Source organism: Mustelus asterias, chromosome 17 (genome assembly GCF_964213995.1).
Source record: "Mustelus asterias chromosome 17, sMusAst1.hap1.1, whole genome shotgun sequence".
Lineage (NCBI taxonomy): Eukaryota > Metazoa > Chordata > Chondrichthyes > Carcharhiniformes > Triakidae > Mustelus > Mustelus asterias.
The window spans coordinates 4891161-4907573 of NC_135817.1; positions in this window are offsets into that span (position 1 = coordinate 4891161).

Genomic DNA, 16413 nt, shown 5'->3' on the forward strand with positions numbered 1-16413 from the left:
GAGCAGGCGTGAGCGCAGAGTATTCAAGCAGCACACACACTTTGAACATACTCTGCATGGCACGCTGGGAGTCAAATTGGGAGGTTTCCTTCTTTTTAAAGAAGGAAGTTAAGAAGTGACAACATGAAACCTAAAACAGCCAGCAAAGGTTACCAAAACTAGCAGCAAAAGTTGTTTATATATGTCAAAGAGAATAGTAATATGGGAAATGTAGACCCATTTAAGGGTGGCACGGTGGCAAAGTGGTTAGCACTGCTGCCTCACAGTGCCAGGCCGCCCCCCCATTACTTACCTGTGACCTGGGTCGTTCCATGATCCCAAGACTCCAGTGCCCAACTCCAGTCGTTCCATGATCCCAAGACTTCCGGCAGCAGCCAACACCTCAAAAGACAGGGAGCTCTCAGTTGGTACATCTTCCGCTTCTCAAGTCTTGATTCCAGGGGAGGGCCTGCGAGTGACCTTGCCACTGACTGATTAGCTTGTAGTTCAGTGGTCTTTCCAGAAAAAAAGGCACCATGGGTCTCTCACTAGATCGTCAGCTGATATGCAAGACCTCTGATGCCTCAAAAAAATTCCACCTGAAAGGGGAAAAAAACACCAACGGAGATTTATTAAATTTAATCAGAGTACTCAAAATGAAGGAAGGTTGCTCAAAATGGAGGGGAGCAGATGGTCAGTAACCACATCTGGTAAATACTGTTGATTAAATGTAAGCTGGCCCTTGCTAAGGATCATAGGAGCACTGCTGTGTATGGAATGCATATGATAGGCCGGAGCAGCCAGTTTGAATGAAGAACAAAGTTGGACACTGAGCATGCAAGGATACAGGTGCATTCATAAGGACAGCGTGTTTAACCCTATGATTGACTAATTGTTGACAAGGTAGCCAGTGATTGGTGTATATAAATATCTGTAACACAATGCCATATAAAACAACCTGCGTGTGTTTAATCTAGCAGTCTGTCCAGCAGCCTGGCTGAGGTGCAGCCTCGCTTGCATGTGCTTGAATAAACAGCCAGAAAAGAAGTTGAGTCTGTTCTCATCTGTGGGGAATTGGAGAGAGATTGATCTCTTAATCACAACCAAAGTCTTAGGCCAATAAACTTCAGATAAAAGAGGACACAGTAGCAGCAGTAGAAGGGAATTTAGTGGATTTAAAAATGGAATAAATAATGGGACTTAAGCTAAACATTGATTGAGATTTCATGGTTTCCACCCCAAGGTAGTTCAAGATGTAGTTGAGAAAATTGAAGGCATATTCTCTCAAAATTCTGGAGCTTGGATTGTAAAACTGCAAATGTTACTCCATTATTTAAGGAGGGAGAGGTTATGAGGGACAGCATGGCTGGAAATTTGAACAGGTAAGAACTGATAAAAGAGAGCGTGGACTTTTGAAGGCAGGCCATGTCTGACTGGTGTGGTTGAATATTTTGAGGAGGTCACTGACATGACGGAAAATGTATATAAATGTTGTTATTAGAATCATAGAATCCTACCGTGCAGAAGGGGGCCATTCGGCCCATTGAGTCTACACCGACCACAATCCCACCCAGGCCCTATTCCCTAACCCATGCATTTACCCCAGCTAGTCACCCTGACACTAAGGGGTAATTTAGCATGGACAATCCACCTAACCAGCACATCTTTAGACTGTGGGAGGAAACCAGGGCACCCAAAGGAAACCCACGCAGTCACAGGGAGAACATGCAAACTCCACACAGGCAGTGACCCAAGCCGGGAATTGAACCTGGGTCCCTGGCACTGTGAGGCAGCAGTGCTAACCACTGTGCCACCCCTAAGCGTATCTAAGTGGACGTCCAGAAGCTCTATGGAATTTCAGAACAACTGTGTATTGCCATTAATTTTATTCTGTTACATTTAAAGAATCTTCAAACATTAATGATTAACGCACAAGATAAGGTGTCACTGAAAACATTAACAAATTTCCTGGCAATCACTCATTGGAAAGTCAGTACTTGAACAAAGTTGTGATGTTCAGCTGCTAATTTGTCCTTTGTATAAGCAAATCTAAAATCAATCAAATGGCAGTTGTAATTTGTCATAAATAGCTTTCTTTTCTCTTTTTTTAAGATCGTTTAGTACCATAACAAAGTGTAACACCTGGTTTCAACATCCTGGAGTTCAACGGAAACATTAGGCTTACGACTTTCTTATTAATAATATTTAAAACAGATCTCCTGTGTCTTTAGTCATAGTGAGTCAGAGGTTACACCAGCCCAGGGGGATTGGATACTGGGATGTGAACGTGAGGTAGATGTGCACATTTTCCATTGAAAAAAATTAGAAAGGTTTTCTCAGAGACATGAAGTAAATGTTTTAAATTGGTTCTTCGAAAATAATAAGGTTCAAAATCTTAATTTGTCTTCGGGGTAGGGAGCAGAATTTAGGGCAAAAGTCATAAACTGGGTTACACCTTTTCTATATGACATGCTGCTTTCTGTATAACTAACTGCCTGCATGCAGAAGATGCAACTGCCCCAAAATGGAGTGGTAATGCAAAGGGCAGGATAATGCAGGCAAAAACCAGTGCCCAGATGCCACTCTTTGTACCATAAGTTAAGCCTGCAGATAACAGGGATAAGTTAATTTGCGAGTTTTGTCAAACCAGTAAGCTCTCGGACCTTAGATATCTGCCAACTTTTGCCTGAAAACAGGGAGGGAATTCCAGGGTCTGGCCGCCAATGGTGCAGCAATTAAAATCTGGGATGCACAAGAGGCCAGGATTTTAGGAGTGCAGATATCTCAGAGGTTTACAGGACTGGAGAAGATTTCTGAGATAGGGAGGGGTGAGGCCATACAGAGATTTAAAAACAGGGATTAGAATTTGAAAAACAAGACATCGCTTGACCAAGAGCCAATGTAGGTCAGGAAGGACACGAGTCATAGGGGAACGAGACTTGGTATGAGTTAAGACAGCAGAGTTTTGGATAACTTCAAGAGCTAAAATGTGGGAGACCAGCCAGGATTGTGTTTGAATAGTCAAGTTTAGAAGAAGCAAAGGCATAAATGAGTGTTTCAACAGCAGATGAACTGAGATGGGACAAAGTCAGGTGATGTTACAGAGGTTTTAGTGATACATGAAGATTAAGTCAGAAACTCATCTTAGGGTTGAATTTGACACCAAGGTTGCGAACAGACTGACTTAATCTCAGACTGTTACCGGGGAGAGGGACGGAGACGGTGATTAAGAAACGGAGTTTGGATAAGGGATAAAAGCGATGGCTTCATCTTACCAATATTTAATTGAAGAAAATTTCTGCTCATCCAGTACTGGATGTCGGCTAAGGACGGTAGCACAGTGGTTAGCACTGCTGCCTCACAGTGCCAGGGACCTGGGTTTGATTCCTGGCTTGGGACACTGTCTGTGTGGAGTTTGCACGTTCTCCCCATGACTGCGTGGGTTTCCTCTGGATGCTCCGGTTTCTCCCACATTCTAAAAGATGTCCTGGTTAGATGCATTGACCCGAACAGGCGCCGCTGGGGAATTTCACAGTAACTTCATTGCAGTGCTAATGTAAGGCTTACTTGTGACTAATAAATAAACTTACTTTTACTTTACTTTGCATTCTGATAATTGAGCAACAGTAGAAGAGTGAGAGAGTTGAGGAGTACCTTGTTTTTCAACATTCAAGCTGCTCTATAAATGCAAGTTCCTGTTGACGTTTTAGGTTTGCTTAAGGAGGCAAAAGTTCAGTGAGGTAATATAGAAGCAAGTTTGGGGTGGAAATCTGTTTCTGTTCTTTTTCAGGCCTGAAATATGTGGTACACTGGAAACATGCACAGAAGTCAAAAGCCCCATATTCATTCAAAATTTGAGTTTGGGCCTAATCACAAAGCGGGTGAGCCGCTGAGGTGATCAGAGACAGATTGCTGATTCCCTGGCAACAGTCCTCCAGTGGGTTCTGGGATGAGTGGGGAAACAATCAAGAGGTTGGGTGAAATTGGGAGATGGCTATGCAAGGGCTAGCAATGTTTCTGGGAACTACTGTGGAGCCTGCAGAGCACTCATACTCCTCCTGGCTCCACTTTCATTATGTATCTCCTTAAAACCCATCTTTTTGGTGGCAGCCTCCAGCAACCACTTGAAGAACCACCTGACACCCCGAAGCCTACCTACCATACAGGCAAAAGTCAGAAGTGGGATGGAATATTGTCCACGTGTCTAGTTGTGTGCAGCTCCAACAATACTCAAAAATATCAACACAATCCAGGACAAAGCAGACCACTTGATTGGCACCCCAACCACCACTTTCAACATTCACTCCCTTCACCCTGGGACACAATGGCAGCAGTGTGTACCATCCACAAGGTGCACTGCAGCAACTCACCAAGACTCCTTCGACTGCACTTTCCAAACCCGCAACCTCTACCGCCCAGAAGGGCAACTGTTGCAGATGCAGGGGAACACTGCCACCTGCAGGTTTTGCTGCAATCCACACACAATCTCAACATGGAACTACATTGTCCTTCCTTCACAATGTCACTGGGCCAAATCCTGGAATCCCCTTCCAAAAAGCATTGTTGGTGTACCTTCAGCACAAGCACTACAGTGGTTCAAGAAGGCAGCTCACCACCAGCTTCTCAAGGGTAATTAGAGATAGGCAATGAAAATGCTGGTCTAGCCAACAACACTCATGTCCTGCGAAAAGAATTAAGAAAAACATTGGTTACTCTGCATGTAGATGTGATCATACTGAACTTAGCAACATCATTCAGCTTTGAAGAAGGGGCCTCAAAAAGGGGTCTTCTAATTGCATATACCAAAGGCCTAACTCTTGTTTCAGTCACCAGTCCTGGTCACCTACATTGGAACTTTACCTATTTAGCACAGTTCTAACATAGATGTGAGCCAGAATTTTACTGTGCCGCCCGCCAGGGGAATTGGAGCCGGCGAGGGACGGACCATGGAAAGGTCCGTTGACCTCTGGCGGGATTTTACTATTTCAGGATGAGCGAGGCCGTAAAATTCCGCTCATTGTGTGAACAAATTTCTCGGCTTCTGTTCAAATTGATTTCCAAGCATCCTCTCAAATACAAAATACCAAACGAACACCTATTCCAAAATACTGGGCTACATATACCAAAGTGACTTTATTGTTCCCCTATATACTTACAATGAGGGCTCGTTACCCTCACCCCTACCTCTTATGGTATCTATACTGTTCTCAAACCTATCCTAATACTAGGCAGAAGTTGCTCCAGAAGTAAGATTGTCAGTTCAATGGCAATTTATAGACAGTTTTGAACTGTTGGAACTACAACCAATAATAACTGGATTAGGACTGCCCAAGCGCATTGCAATTAGAATCCTGACACTCATCTGAAAAAATAAACTTTTATCCCATCGTCTAAGCTACATTGAAACCCAGGTTCCAAACTTGAAACAACATCATTCTAATCACTGCATCATCCAGTGCATTAATACAATTAGGTCTTCTCATTCAGAAAAATTCTTAATGTTTTGTATTATCTTCTGGTTTTATTCCTCTGTGCGCCCTACTCTCCCTGCATCAAAAGAAAGTCTCTCTGGAACAATGTTGCCAATATTTCAGCCACCTCTAGCTAACTGGGAGTCTAGAATTTGCACAGTGCATGCCTGTGAGCTTTGACCTTTTTGTGCATTTGCTGGTAAAATGATAAGACGAGAAACATGAATGTGTAAGTGTTTTTTGATTGTAGTACTTTACTGCCATGGCTATTGAATAGTGGTTGACGTGTATTCATAAATATACATACATGGAGTATTGTGTGTGTGTATATATAAGGCATTTCTACGAAAGTTAGTGAATGTAGCTAAAACAATATCACTACACACAATTGTGGCTCGTCAGTGACTGAACAACACTAACTTAAGTTAGCAGGTTTCCTAGTCATTTTCAGATCTATGTTTCATACCTAGCTGCTAGGAAATGTACAAGAATTGCATGCTGCAAATTTTCCATCCCACCCTCTGGGGAAAGATTTGGCCTGATTTCAGTGTCCCCTGTTGGCATAGATAATATAAGGACCTTATTTGGAGAATGGCCAACACTAATTCATGCCCACTCACCAAACTCCAAATCATCCAAAAATTGCAACTCTATAGTCAAAATTATGTTAAATTGCATAAAAATGGGAGTAGATTTTCAGAACAAAAAGCCCTTTGGATCAGTGCCTTAGAAAATTGAGAGAATTCAAAATAATTCATACGTGGGAATTTTTTCTGCTACTTAATATGGATGGAGTGAAAATTACCTTTATGTGAGTTTAAAAAGTCTTACAAATGCAATACAATTCAAAAGAATCACCTGAATACTGGCCAGTGGATGACAGCAAATATTAAATGAAGTAATTGAAAAGAGTTATGGAGTTCATTATACAAAAGCAGTCCATTCGGCCTAACCAGTCATTGCTGGAACCTACTCCCACATAATTCACTTTATTTCATTCTCCAAACCTATTCTATTTGTTTCTCTCTCATGAACTTATCTTAACTACATTACTAATCTTAGATGTGTTCTAATCCTCCTTGATCTCCACCACTCCCCAGCACTGCAACCTCTTCTGCCTGACAAAGCTGTGTTCCTCCAGTTGCCTTGTCCATACCTGTCATGAGCATCTAAAAGGTGTTTCCTCAAAAGTGGTCCGTGAACTAAGAATGTCTTGTCTGTGTATGCAGCTCCTTTTTAATTTGCAAATGATTCCATTTAAAATTAACCAGCAGCAAACACTGTTAACAGGATAAAGAATAGTTTATTACAAAGCAATTGCTAAAAGTTACTTAAGTAAAAGTGATAATGTTATTAACTAAAACACAGATACAATGATTATCAATGGAAAAAAGATGCTCAAAGACGAGATTTAAAATCATTCTCTGTGAGATATCACTGTGGGCTTGTTGTTTGAATTCCTTCTATCTGAAGCGAAGGGGTTGGAACTTGAGGCTCTGTTTAGCAGCTGTGATGGCTTCTGCAGTTGGATATTCAGAGGTATGCCTTTCCAGATGGACTCAGAAGGACAGCAGTTTTTGTTGGGGACACTTCAGCAGTCAAGGACATTCAGCTTCTGATCTTCGGGTAAGCATTCTCCAAGGCGGCCTTCAAGATACATGACAACGCAGAATCGCCGAGCAGAAACTAATAGCCAGGTTTCGCACACATGAGGAAGGCCTCAACTACGTGTAACCCCCACCATTTGGCCTGGGCTTGCAAAATCCTACTAACTGTCCTGGCTTGAGACAATTCACACCTCTTTAACCTGTGTTTATCCCCTCTCCACTCACATTGACTGTACCTGTAAAGACTTGATTACCTGTAAAGACTCGCATGCCACCCATTATCTTGCAATTGAGTCTGTCTATATATGCCGTGTTTGTGAACCCAACTCGCCACTCACCTGATGAAGGAGCAGCGCTCCGAAAGCTCGTGATACCAAATAAATCTGTTGGACTTTAACCTGGTGTTGTGAGACTTCTTACTGTGCCCACCCCAGTCCAACGCCAACATCTCTATATCATAGTTTTTGGGAGAGAGATGTTTCCTATTCTACACTAATTACAGCACTTGTATATTGCCTGGACCCTTCCAGCAGAACAGCACTTGATTTCTCATTACTTTCCTCTTTGTCTACCTCGGTTAAGAACCCTCTCTGTTGTTATTTCTCAGTGTTCTTCAAAGAACAAAGAACAATACAGCACAGGAACAGGCCCTTCGGCCCTCCAAGCCCGCGCCGCTCCCCGGTCCAGGATTGAATCCTGAATCCAGGATCCCCGCCCAATTTTCCAGCCTATCTACATCCTAATATCCTATCCACCGAGCTGTCCCTCACAGCTACGATGCTTTGTTCATCACAACCTATTAACTCACCCCCACCCCCCCATTCCAGACCATGTGATCTCCAGGGAGAGGCGAAAACCCAGAGTGAAAACCCCAGGGCCAATATGGGGAAAAAAAAATCTGGGAAATTCCTCTCCGACCCCCTGTGGCGATCGAAACGAGTCCAGGAGATCACACTGGCCCTGATCAGAAAATGCTTCCCAACCCTATTCATTTCCACTTCTGCTTTACGAACACCATCTGAATTCCCTGCCCCCGAGACAGGTTCCCAACTATCCGCAGTCTCGCTCTGTACTGGCACCAGCAAGATGATCATAGAATGAAGCCTTGAAACGAGAAACAAAGAACAATTAGCCCGCGCCGCTCCCTGGTCCAAACTAGACCACTCTTTTGTATCCCTCCATTCCCACTCCGTTCATATAGCTGTCTAGATAAGTCTTAAACGTTCCCAGTGTGTCCGCCTCCACCACCTTGCCCGGCAACACATTCCAGGCCCCCACGACCCTCTGTGTAAAATATGTCCTTCTGATATCTGTGTTAAACCTCCCCCCTTTCACCTTGAACCTATGACCCCTCGTGAACGTCACCACCAACCCGGGGAAAAGCTTCCCACCGTTCACCCTATCTATGCCTTTCATAATTTTATACACCTCTATTAAGTCTCCCCTCATCCTCCGTCTTTCCAAGGAGAACAACCCCAGTTTCCCCAATCTCTCCTCATAACCAAGCCCCTCCATACCAGGCAACATCCTGGTAAACCTCCTCTGTACTCTCTCCAAAGCCTCCACGTCCTTCTGGTAGTGTGGCGACCAGAACTGGACGCAGTATTCCAAATGCGGCCGAACCAACGTTCTATACATCTGCAACATCAGACCCCAACTTTTATACTCTATGCCCCGTCCTATAAAGGCAAGCATGCCATATGCCTTCTTCACCACCTTCTCCACCTGTGACGTCACCTTCAAAGATCTGTGGACTTGCACACCCAGGTCCCTCTGCGTCTCTACACCCTTTATGGTTCTTCCATTTATCGTGTAGCTCCTCCCTACATTATTCCTGGGAGTTCTGCACCCTTCCTCACAAGATGGCTTCTGACAACCTTCTTTATACAGTTCATGAAACACAAAAATGGCTGTTATGTTAATTTTCAAGGAGTTACTATTTCACCAAGCAAATAAGTTAATTATGTTGTGGTCCTTTGAAGTCCCTTCCTATCTCCTGTTCCCTCAGAATTAAAAGGGTTTTTCACACTTTTTAGAGGATTCAATAGCCATCCCTTGAGGGATCTTTACATTTTAATAAGTGTTTGTAGCCAGCTCTGGAGATAGATTCACAGAATCCTACAGTGCAGAAAGAGGTCATTCGGCCCATCAAGTCTGCACCAACCAAAATCCCATCGAGGTCTATCCCTATAAGCCCCATGTATTTACCCTAGCTAGTCCCCCTGACACTAAGGGGTGATTTAGCATGGCCAATCCACCCAACCTACACATCTTTGGACTGTGGGAGGAAACCGGAGCACCCGGAGGAAACCCATGCAGACACGGAGAGAATGTGCAAACTCCACACAGACAATGACCCAAGCCGGGAATTGAACCTGGGTGAGACAGCAGTGCTGACCACTATGCCACCGTGCTGTTAATTATGTTGTGGTCCTTTGAAGTCCCTTCAGTTCCCTGTTCCCTCAGAACGAAAAGGGTTTTTCACACCTTTTAGAAGATTCAATAGCCATCCCTTGAGGGGTCTTTACATTTTAATAGCTCGAGATGTGAGTCTGACAAGATTTAAGATGCCATGTTGTCTGTCTATAGTTCCATTTTGAAAAGAAAAGCTTTTAAACTCATGTTTGAAAACAGAAATGTATCTTTAAAACAGTTGTGCTTAAAATCTGTAATATCATAATTACACGTTTGTGACAATCTCCCACTTCTTTTTCCCTAACACTGGCAATCACGCCTTTATAGCCGCATTGGTCTTAAGCTCTGCAGCTCCCCCTGCCATTTAACCTCCCTGAAGACCTTCTTAAACCCTATCTCTGATCATGATTATTTGATTTGATTTGATTTTTGATTTGATTTATTTTATTGTCACATGTATTAACATACAGTGAAAAGTATTGTTTCTTGCGCTACACAGACAAAGCATACCGTTCATAGAGAAGGAAAGGAGAGAGTGCAGAATGTAGTGTTACAGTCATAGCTAGGGTGTAGAGAAAGATCAACTTAATGCAAGGTAAGTCCATTCAAAAGTCTGACAGCAGCAGGGAAAAAGCTGTTCTTGAGTTGGTTGGTACGTGACCTCAGACTTTTGTATCTTTTTCCTGACAGAAGAAGGTGGAAAAGAGAATGTCCGAGGTGCATGGGGTCCTTAATTATGCTGGCTGCTTTGCCGAGGCAGCAGGAAGTATCCTAATGTTTCCTTCTTTGGCTTGGTGCCATTTTTTGTCTGGTTACGTGTGAAGCATCTTGGGACATTTTACTGTATTAAAGGCACCATATAATATAAAAGTAAGAATATAATGTTGGAATTGTATAAAATACTGTTGAAGCCACAACTGGAATACTGTTTGCATTTCTGGTCGTCACATTACAGGAAGGATGTAATTGCTCTTTGAGAGAGTGCAGAGGAGGTTTACAAGAACATTGCCAGGGCTAGAAAAGTTTAACTATGAGGAGAGATTGGATAGATTGGGGTTATTTTCCTTGGAACAAAGAGGTGTGATTTGATAGAGGTGTACAAAATTATGAGGGGAAGAGATAGAGTGGACAGGATAAAATTGTTTCCCTTGGTAGAGAATTCTAGAACCAGGGGACATAGATTCAGGATAAGTGACAGTAGCTTTAGAGGGGACACTTTTATCCAAATGGTGGTGGGTGTCTGGAATTCATTGCCTGAGCTGGTGGTGGAGACAGAGACTCTAAACAGTACCTGGATCAGCACGCTAAGTACTGTAAGCAGCAGGGCTACGGACCCGGTGCAGGAAGGTGGGATTAGAAAGGGCACCTGGGTGTCCTTGGGCTGGCATGGACAAGTTGAGGCCTCTTCCTGTGCTCTATTTTTCTATGGTTCTATAAATTTTGGGTATTTCCTCTTTTAGCTCATTTCTCTTTTTTTTTTGCTTTCGCATGGCAGCTGTTCATTCTGCAATAGACTCCTCCTCAGGTCATATCTTTTGTTTTTATGTTTATCCCATAACCATTCCTTTGGCCTTGTCTCCCTTTTGTTATTTAATCTCTCCTGCCCTCTAAACTATTGCAGATGTTCTCTTTTGATCATTCCCCCACTCTTTCCCTTTACACTTGCTTAAAACCTATTACACCTCTAACTTTCCCCAATTCTTCCAATGGGCCATTGACCTGAAATGTTAACTCTGATTCGCTCTCCACTATATAAATGCAAGTTGTTGTAGCTTAGTTCAGCTCTTGATGTTTCACAAACTCTAGTCGCTAAAATTCAGTAATAAAGTATGTTCCACATTTAAAGCTTATTCCACACCCATAGTTTTACATTATTTAGTGTTTTTGTGACTATCCTTTATGGGTGGAATTTTACAGCCCCGTTGTGACGGGGACAGGTCGGAAAATGCAGTGAGCCATTTGAAACGCCATTGACTGGGGTGGCACGGTGGCATAGCGGTTAGCGCTGCTGCTTCCCAGCGCCAGGAACCTGGGTTTGATTCCTGGCTTGGGTCACTGTCTGTGCAGAGTCTGCACATTCTCCCCGTGTCTGTGTGGGTTTCCTCCGGGCGCTCCGGTTTCCTCCCACAGTCCGAAAGATGTGCCGGTTAAGTGCATTGGCCATGCTAAATTCTCTCTCAGTGTACCCGAAGAGGCGCCGGAGTGTGGTGACTAGGGGATTTTCACAGTGACTTCATTGCAGTGTTAATGTAAGCCTACTTGTGACACTAATTAATAAAGTTTAAATTTAAAACAAAAACTTCGGCGGGACCAGAAAATCCTAAAATAAAAGTAAAAAGTAAAGTTTATTTATTAGTCACAAGTAGGTTTACATTAACACTGCAATGAAGTTACTGTGAAAATCCCCTAGCCGCCACATTCCGGTGCTTGTTCGGGTACACTGAGGGAGAATTTAGCACGGCCAATGCACGTAACCGGCACATCTTTCAGACTGTGGGAGGAAACTGGAGCACTTGGAGGAAACCCAGGCAGACACGGGGAGAACATGCAGACTCCACACAGACAGTGACCCAAGCCCTGTGAGGCAGCAGTTCTAACCACTGTGTCACCATGCTGCCCCAGAAGGGCTGTAAAATTCCTATCCATCTGAAAGATCTCAAAGTCTGACTGCAAACTACCTTATTTTTAATCTTTTTGCCCAAGAACACAATATTTATCCGTGGATGTTATGATTTTGTGTTGTTTATTTTACTTTTATTTGAGCTTTATAAGGCATTCTCAGTGAAAGTCCACTGCATGTTTATAATGGATGGAAATAGTACCTAGATTTATAAACAGCCTGGGTTATGTCTATTGGTTTATCACATTGTCCATTCACTCAGAGGTTTGATCTCACATCCAGTCCGAACAGTGAGTTGATGGTCTTCTCTGTCTGCTGGTTCTAAATTTGGATTGGTCACCCTTAGGATTTGGAAAGCATGGGTCCAGCAAACAAACTGATGCCACCCAGCATGATCTGGCATTCAGTTGGCAATGTTGCTCAAAGACACAATCAGCACACTTGGCGTAGAAAGAGAAAAAAAATCCATGCCAGTGTGAGGGAGGGGAGTTTGCAAGGCCGATTGTTAGGATAAGGTACAGGGGAACGTTACTCTGCCTTTTTTCTGAAATTGAAACTGCATGAAAAGAATGCAAAACTTGTTGTACTCCTCAGATCTGTCATCCTTCAAAAGCCCTCCAGACAGTCTAATTTTTAAATTTTGATTATATTTCTTTTAATCCTGTCTGGGCTCCCATTTCTATCCTCCACAATGCCATTTAAAACTCTGCCCATGTCCATACTCACACCAAGTCCCTTCACCCATCACCCCTCTGCTTGGCTCCCTGGTTAAGCAATACCATAGTTTCTAAAAAGAATTCTCATCCTTGTTGTCAAATTAAATCCTCTGCGGCCACCCCCTTCCCTATCTCTGTAATCTCCTCTGGCCTTACAATCCTTTAAGATATCAGTGCTCATCTAATTCTGGTCTCTTGAGAGTTTTTGACTTTAATCGCTCCACCATTGCTGGTTATGCCTTCGTCTGTCTAGACCTGAAGCTCTGGAATTCCCTCCCCAAATCTCTCTTCCTTCAAGATGCTCCTTAAAACCTACCTCTTTAATCAGGTTTTTAGTCATTTGATGTAATGTCACCTTATGTGGCTCGATGACTAATTTTGCCTTATAACACTCCCGTGAAGCACCTTGGTATGTTTAATTACATTAAAAATGCTATATAAATATGAGATCGTAGAATCCATACAGCGCAGAAGGAGGCCGTTTGGCCCATCGAGCCTGCACCGACAATAATCCCACCCAGGCCCTATCCATGTATCCCCATGTATTTACCCTGCTAATCCCCCGACACTAAGGGGCAATTTAGCATGGTCAATCCACCTAACTCGCACATCTTTGGATTATGGGAAGAAACCAGAGCACCCGGAGGAAACCCATGCAGACACGGGGAGAACGTGCAAACTCCACACAGACAATTACCCAAGGCCGGAATTGAACCCGGGTCCCTGGCACTGTGAGGCAGCTGTTGTGGATAAATGACATTTTTGAAGCTCAGCTTACAGGGATATTTCTATCGGAGTTTTTCATTGAGGTTGTATCTACCCATCCTGATTAGGTGATCCAAAGGGAGGGAACGGAAAATGATCTACCGTATATTGCTTTAGTACCCCCGATGGCATAAACAGAAATTGATATTCACAATAACCATGGACACACGACAAACAGGATATGCTGGTTCTGGGTGGCTAGGTTTAGACAAGAAGTAAACTTGAGAAAAAGTGTAAGATTGATTTATGGGTCAGAAAATCAAGCACCTTTCAGAGTCCTGTGCTGTCTCTGATGTTCACTCTGCTTTCACAGTGAATAATTTGACTAATATTTATGTTTTCTCACCAGCAAGATATATGTCATTAGTGAGGCAAGTCAGTCAGAAATTCGACCAAATTGTTGAGGGAAATGAAAAGGTACAGAAGTCCATGCTGCAGTGTAAACAAAAACATGAGGCACTGTCAAAATGTAACTTGGATCTTGAAGGGGGATGCCTGCCAATTAATATATTATTCTGGGTTACTCTTCAAGAAACACTTTGTACCTAACACACTGAAGAGGTCATTAATCAAGTTTCTGAATCAGGAGGCTTGGCTGGAAACTACAGTTACAAATTGGCCACCTTCACAATATGGTCAATTATTTTTAGAAGTGCAATATGCATCTATTCACTTCTGAAAGATTAAGCAAAAATAGCTGATCTGTTTCCATCAGCTTGTTTGGCCTTTAAGACCCTGTTGAAATATAAATACACTGAGATCTCTGCATTCCCCCAACTCTGACCTCTTGTATACCCCCGATTTCCTTCACCACCACAAATTGGCAACTGTGCCTTCAGCTGCAAGGTCCAAAGCTCTGGAATTGCCTCCCTAAACCTCTCCATCTCTCTACCGCCCTCTCTTTCTTTAAGACTACTTCTTAAAACCTACTCCTTTGACCAAGCTTGGGTCACCTATCCTAATATCGTTTTATGTGCCTCAGCGACAGGTTTTGGCTGATAAAGCTTCTGTGAAAGGCCTTGGATACTGTGCTACATTAAAGAAGCTAAATAAGTGTAAGTTATTGCAATCATTCTGCAGAAAAGCTGCTCCAAGGTATTGACAAAATCCTACGATGTCACAATTTTTTGCACAAACAGTGCACCCAGAAATCCCAACACAAGCAAAAGCAGCAGCAAACAACGGCAATGCAGTAAGACAGATGGGAACTTGCTAAGTAAAGAAGCCTCCATTATTATCTAGCCCCGTTCCAGGTGGATTCTGATTCAGATCCTTAATGAGTTTTCTCATATGTGCACAGGATCCTAATGCATTTTTACTGGCTGGCCAAATGTGGGGTGGTGGAGGAAAGTAAGTGGGGGGGGGGGGGGGGGGGGGAACACTGTCAAAACCTTCCAAGAAATCTGTGCTCCTCAAATTTTAATTGTTCCAACATTGGTGGCCAAGCTTTCGTTTGCCAAGGCTCTAATACTCGGAATTCCATCCCTAAACCTCTCCTTCTCTCTTACCTTCTTGAAGATGCTCCTTAAAACATACCTCTTTGATTGAACTTTGGTGATTTGCCCTTCATATTGAATTTTACTTTATGACACTCCTGTAGAATCATAGGTTTATAGTAAGAAAAAGGCCATTTGACCCATTGTGCCTGTGCCAACTCTGCAACTCACCTAGTCCCAATCCCCTGTTTTTCTTCATGGCCCTGAAAATCTTTCTCTTCAGATAATGATCCAATTCTCTTTTGAAAGCCACGATTGTACCTGATTCCACTACATTCAGATCCTAACCACTTGCTGCATTAAAAAAAATTCTTCATGTCGCCATTGCTTCTTTTGCCAATTATCTTAAACCTGTGCCCGCTGGTTCTCGATCCTTCCATCAATGGAAACAAGTTTCTCCTAATCTACTGTGTTCAGGCCCCTCATGATTTTGAACACCTCGATAAAATCTCATCTCAACCCTTTCTTCTCCAATCTATCTACATAACTGAAGTTTGTTATCCTTGGGTCCATTCTCATGAATCATTTCTGCACCCTAACTCTGGGTGGAATTTTCTGGTCTTTTTTGCAGCAGATGGGAAAGACGACGTAGAAACCGTTGCCTCAGTGGTAGCATTCTCCACTGTATTGTCAGCAATATAGAGAAAAAAGAAATCCGAAGGGTGGCCCCATGACATCATGCCAGTGGGTGGACTGTTGATAGAGCCCGCACCACCAGCATTAGAAGATCAAAAGTAGAACACCAACCCCCGCCCCCCCACCCCTGCATGATATCACCACCTACTCCTGCCCCCACTGCAAACATCTCCACCCGTGGAATCCTTACGCCACACTGAACCACCCCCTGTGGAACACTACCCAAAGGAATCCCCCATCCCACAGAACACTCCCCCACACACAATATACCTCCCACTCCACACACACCCCCAAGCAACACCGCCCTCTAAAAACCACCCCCTTCAACACAGCCCTTGGCACTGCCTGGGAGTGCCAGGGGGACTCTCTCCTGAGACAGAATCTGAACTCGTCTGGCAGGTTCTGCTCACCAGGTGCACACCATGGGGACCTGTTGTGATTCACATTGGCGTGAATGGACAATCTAATGGTGCGGGATGGGGGTGATAATCTGGGCCTGTTTTTCTCTCCACAGATGCTGCCAGACCTACTGAGCATTTCCAGCATATTGTTTTTAATTTCAGATTTCAAGCATCCACAGTATTTTGCTTTTGAACTGATTTATAGAAATTGGATCAAATTTATCAATAAACAGTTATGCCTTGTTTGCGGAATACCTCGAGGGTATAATTGATTGGCTCACTAGTCTCTAAGATTTTTTTGAGGAGT